The 6,000-nt window shown below is 39.1% G+C and overlaps 1 protein-coding gene and 1 long non-coding RNA gene across 10 annotated transcripts in view; one reads left to right on the top strand and one right to left on the bottom strand.

Annotated features, from left to right (window-relative positions):
- The window catches only part of LOC106724163, a 13,887-nt gene extending 8,448 nt beyond the window's left edge, over positions 1-5,439 (bottom strand). Inside the window, exon 1 of the long non-coding RNA XR_001359914.1 lies at positions 5,429-5,439. This is a non-coding gene — a long non-coding RNA (uncharacterized LOC106724163). The remainder of the gene's footprint in view (positions 1-5,428) is intronic.
- The window catches only part of NEO1 (neogenin 1), a 199,056-nt gene that overhangs the window by 85,349 nt on the left and 107,707 nt on the right, over positions 1-6,000 (top strand). The gene's annotated exons all lie outside the window — the stretch shown is intronic.

Genomic DNA, 6,000 nt, shown 5'->3' with positions numbered 1-6,000 from the left:
CAATGTCCCTCAGCCCGGCCTGCGCCCTCTTGCAATCTGGGACCCCTTGGGTAGGGTCCCTAGGCCTGGCCAGGGATCAGGGCCTATTGGGGTTTTCCTTCCCCCGGCTGCCAGCAGCTGGCCCCACCCCGCCGCTGCCACTGCTTTCCATCTGTGCGGTGCTGCCTCCCACCCCCGCCACCAGTTGCCTCCCACTGAGGGTGACAGGCATGGGGTGCGATCGGTTGGCTGGCCTGGGCCTCCCTCTATGGTGCGATTGCAGGCCGGCCCTGCCCACCCACCACAACATCACTGGCCAGTGGCCTGGGCCTCCCTCTGTGGGGCGATCAATCACAGGGCCCCCAGATCGATTGTCCAGCAGAGGGAGGCCCTGCCCACCCACCACAGCATAGCTGGTCGGGTAGCCTGGGCCTCCCTCATTGAGGCAATTGATCACGGCTCTGCTCACCTGGCTGATGCTCCGTGATTGATTGCCATGCAGAGGGAGGCCCTGCCCACCAAGCCTGGGCTCTGAGATAGATCACCAGGCAGAGGGTAGCCTGGGCCTCCCTCTATGGGGTGATTGTGGGCCATGGCAGAGTCTCCTAACCCCCGACCAGTTGCATCGCACTCACCTTAGCTGGCCTGGTGCCAGTGCGTGTCATAGTGTGGTCGTCCAGAAGGTCATCTAAAAGGTTATCTGGATGGTCATTCTGCTGTTTAGTTCAGTTGATTTGATATTACACTTTTATTATATAAAAGGCTAATATGCAAATCGACCAAACGGCAGAACGACTGGTTGCTATGATGTGCACTGATCACCAGGGGGCAGACGTTTAATGCAGGAGATGCTTCCTGGTGGTCAGGGCACTCCCACAGGGGGAGCGCCGTGCCGCTCAGCCAAAAGCTGGGCTCACGGTTGGTGAGCACAGCAGTGGTGGCGGGAGCCTCCTCCGCCTCCGCAGCAGCACTAAGGATGTCTGACTGACAGCTTAGGCCCACTCCCTGTGGGCTCCCAGACTGCAAGAGAGCGCAGGCCGGGCTGAGGGGTACCCTCAAGTGCACAAATTTTGTGCACCAGGCCTCTAGTTGACAAATAAAAGTAAATGTACCTTTTAACCCTTTCCCTAATCTTAATTTCTAGAGGTAACCTTTGTTAATAGACATTGCCTATGTAATTATTCATTTAGTAAATATTTGTTGAGCAAAATTCTGTATGCTATATAAAATTCTATATTCATTGTGTTAAGTGGTTGGATGAAATAGCCAACAAGCAGACAATGATTCTCTGCCCCTCACAGTGCTTATGTTCTGTTAGCCGAGATAGACATTAAGCAAGTAAATAAATAAGCAACATAATTATAGCTCTGTGTCTACTTAAAGGAAATAAAAAGAATGTTCTGGTAAAGAATTATTGAGGGTATATTGAAAGTTACTTTAAATAGTATACATAGAGAGGGCCTTTCTGATGGGATGTATAAGTTGAGGCCAGAACATTAGAAGAAGCCTCTGTGTGTATTTTATGCTTACAAATACATATACACTTATTTATATATACACGTTTTTTTTTTGCAGAAGTGAAATTATATTTTTCTGTGAATTTACTAAACAGTATTTTGTAGATATGTCTGTAGTGAGAGGTTTATGTATGTTAGACTGGCTTAAATCTGGAAACAGTGCAATCAGTACAACTAATAAGCAGGGTGATTAAATACATGGAAGACTACTTAGCTGTAAAAAAATAAGGTAGATCTGTGTAAGGTGAGAAAGAAGGCTATAAATGTAGATATGCTTATATATGAAAGAGAACTTTATAAAACTGCACAATAATTTGTTAATTGTGTTTATGTCTGAAGATGGGGAAAAGACAAACAATGTATTACAAAATTTTTGAAAAGCCAAATAAAAATTATCTGTTAGAAATATAACAACCATGTCTAAACATAGTGATTTTTACTTTGTTCAGTGTGGTTTAAAACTTTTTGAATTTTTTTTTTTTGAAACAAAATGCTATGGAAGAAAAAATAGGTTGTTAAAGAGTTTTTGGCAACTATCTCCAAATGCCAGCTATTATAGCATTTTTTTTTCCTGGAAGATGAATCATCTATATATATAAAAGCCTAAGTGACCGGTCGACTGGTCACTATGATGCGCACTGACCACCAGGGGGCAGACACTCAATGCAGGAGCTGCCCTGGTGGTCAGTGCACTCCCACGGCCAACCTCCCATGGTCCCTCCCCCAGGCAGCCATCCCAATCGGCCTCTATCAGGACTGGGCCAGACGGCCCCGATCGCCCCGATCGGTCCCGATCACCAGCCAGGCCGAGGGACCCCACCCGTGCATGAATTGTACACCATGCCTCTAGTGTGATATAAATGCTAACACAGGTGTAGTGTATTCAGATATTAAAAGCAAATTGCTTTTGTTAAACCAACAGGTAAATCAAGATTCACCTATCAGAGACCCTACTATGTAGGCCATTGGGAAAGAGAATGTAAAATCAAAGAGTCGAGTTAGAATGGACTTTAGAGATCTGAGCATCTACTCTAGCTGAACTGGAGACTCACTCAGTTCAGTCACTTGCCCTATATCACTAGTTAGCATCAAAGTCAGGACTAATAACCTGGGTTTTCAGTGTTAAAATTCACTTTACCACTTTAGCAAGTTAAATGTTTTGAAGACAAAGATAATTTATACTCTTTTAACTTAAAGTTCAGTCTTTTTAAGTTTATTGTGGTTATACTTATTAACAAGGTTGGCCAGATGTATCTCTTTATAACAAGCATGTCAAACTCTGCGGCCGGCAGACCATATGCCTTTTGCATGTGGCCTGCTGGCCGCGAGTTTGACATGCTTGCTTTATAAGGATGACCATGCATCTAGTGTGCCTGAGACAGTCTTAGTTTATGTCTGTTGTCTCAGCATAATTATGAATTTTTAAGTACAGGAAGAAGTAAGTAGCACTTTAAGAGGAGCTGTGTTTAGTGGGTTCAGAGAAGAAAATATGGAATCTGTGATACTCATTAGGAGAACTTCGTACAAATCAGATGTGATGTTTAAGACACTTAACTAGGTGGTGACAGTGAAAAGAGAATTTTTTATCCCTCAGTGGCTCATACATGGTAAGTATTTATTAAATGTCAGGTAGATGTTCCTACAAAGGAAGGTAGAATGAGATTTGTGAGTTTTGGGAAACTTAAGGAAAAGGAAAAGTTTGAAATTTTACACCAAATAGAAATAGAAGGATTCTCTGTGTAAGTCTAAGGTTATGATCTTAGTCTACTTAGGTTAAGAAACTTTGTCTCCATTACTGTTGAGTTGTGCTACAATGACTGCTCTGATTTTAAATAGCTCTGGAGAGGTAGAAATATAATTAAAGTATGATTAGTTTCTTTAATATTTCATCTTTGCCAAAAGTCATGAATCATAAGACCAGGACATGTGAGATCCAGGTAATAACTTAGTGCCTCAATTATCATTTTTTATGTTTAGCAGTTAAATAGAAATTCTGCAAATGACTTTCCTGGACACAAAGATTGATTTAGAGATTATCAGAGAGCAAGCTTGAATTTGAATTTGATGCCATTATTTTGTTATAAAGAAAGAATCCATTATGCAGTGCTAAAACACCAGAAGGAAGATAGTATGTCTCAACATCTTTTAATTGGTGGCTATCTTTAAAAGATGCTAAATTATGCAATAATGTCATAGTTGGCAGAATATCATTTGGGTCTGAAAGACATCACTGACAATCTGGCTGTTTATAGACTTGATTTTATATAGTTTCAATTCTGGATCAGTGTGATTTTCATTTTAGGTTATGCTGTTGGCATTGAGAATATCTTCCAATTAATGCCCACTTAAGAGATCACCAAAATAAGAAGTGTAGTAAAATGTGAGACACAATTTGAGAAATGTTTTTCTAAAGTATAAGCATTTAAATGCTGCTACTGCCTCATAGCTACTATGTATGTTCTAATATTTTAGTGGTATGGATATTTTAAAAAGCAACCTTTGTTTACTACCAGAATTTCTCTCTTGAGTTTGCTCTTGTACAGTGTTACCTGAACATTGTAGACCAAAAATGATAAAAAGATATGAGAGCCTTTTTAGCTGGATTCCAGTTGTGACGATGTTCTTCTGATTTTTAGAGTTCCTCTTCATTTTACACTCCTTCACAAATTTGAGTAATTGTGGTTTCTTGTAAAATAATTTTGTTAAAGTTCTGGGTTAGGTACTATTTGAATCCTGTTACTTTTTACACGATTCGAGGAAATAAAAGTTGCTAGAATTTGGACTTCTGAATCTGAATCTTAAAAAAACGTGAATGCTGTTTATCTCTTGACTTTATGTCATTGAAAATTGGTTATTATTAGAGTTAGTGTAAGTCATTAAGCACATTGGAACAAAGTTTTCCCTTTTTATTGGTCTAAATGGGTAATGAGCAGATATACCTTTACACATTTTGTCTTTCCTTTCCCTTGGGTGGTTGGAATCTTACTGAGGAGACATCATTTTGATTTAGGATCAAAGGAGAGAAGGCTATCTTTTTTTCTGGGCTCACTGTTGTGGTAGGTGCGTCATTAGCATCTGGCACACCTTTTTAAATTTGTGCTTTTGATATCAGGAAAATGTCAGATGACTTCCTTAAAAGCGAAACATCTCTCCTGCCCGCCAGAATGGGAGGAGTATTTTGTGTTCATTTTATTTTATAACTTCCTTCAATTGTTTATGTAAGTCATTAGTTTAAACCAGCAGTTCACTGCTTATCAGAATACATACCCACTAAAACTCTCCAATAGAGTGCATTCCTCTATTATCAGATTAGTTCTTCTCTATCTTTGGGACTTAATTCTAGGAGGAGGAACTCTATAAAGTCTGTGGGACCATTGACATGGAACTCTTACTCCCTTGTTCTGAAGTTGTTTGAATACTCAGAACACATAGCCTTGGCAAACTACTTTTGTGAGTTTATGTTCACATTGCATTGTGCCCCTAACCAGTCTCCTAGCTGTTCAGCAACTGTGCTGATGGACATTTCAGGTATTTGTATAGCTTTAAGTTATTTCATTTTGGAGTATATTATTCTCTCACAACCAGGAACACCCATACTAAATTTGTAAGTTCCAACTTCAGTTGGTCCTCAGACTGCTGGAAAATCCTATTAGGTTTTTCTAATCTACTCCCTCTCCCTTCCCTCCATGTTAATTATTTTAAAACTTCATGCTCGTCAATCCTACTGTTCCCTTACTGTAAGCAGATAACCACATTTCTAAATTCATTGGAATTTGAAATTCTTTTTGTAATACAATTCATGGCCCGTATTTTGGCGTCAGTTCTATGGGTATTATGTTTGCTGGATATTAATTGCTTATAAATATCTATTAGATCAAACTTGTTCATTGTGTTAATAAATTCCTTTCAAGCCTTACCTAATTTTTGTTTACTTAATCTGCCAATTTCTAAGAAAAAAATATTTTTAAGAAAGGTATGAGTATAGATTTGTTCAATTCTTGTGTTTCTATTATTGCTTTCTATTTTCAGAAGCTATGTTGTTAATGCATTAGGAATCATTTATTTTCCTGGTGGATTACTAGGTTTCATCAAATCTAAGATGCCTTAGATTATAAAATGCATCCTGATTTCAGAGACATAAAAATGTGAAAAAGTGTCCCTTAGAATAAAACATGGTATTTATCTTAGCAAGAAACTGATTAAATCTTATTGTCCTCAATTATATTTTGTCTAATATTGGCATTACTATATCTGCTTTCTTTTTAATAGCATTGCCTGATTAATATTTTGTGCTCTTTTATTTTCAAGCTTTTGATGTCCTTTTGTTTTAGGGTCATCAACTTTGGACAGCTTTACACTTACTGTCTTTATGTCCTTATGAGTCCTGCTAACCCATCTTAATTTTTATCATGAGGTTACCCTTAAAATTTTGACTTGTACTTAGCCATTTTTTTTCCCAGTAGCACTTAAGGTTAATCATGATCTCTTTCCCCTCACCAAAGAA

The sequence above is a fragment of the Myotis brandtii genome, unplaced genomic scaffold, assembly GCF_000412655.1.
Source record: "Myotis brandtii unplaced genomic scaffold, ASM41265v1 scaffold74, whole genome shotgun sequence".
Taxonomy (NCBI): Eukaryota; Metazoa; Chordata; class Mammalia; order Chiroptera; family Vespertilionidae; genus Myotis; species Myotis brandtii.
The sequence above is the reverse complement of the archived record's forward strand: the minus strand, read 5'-3'. Positions and strand labels throughout refer to the sequence as shown.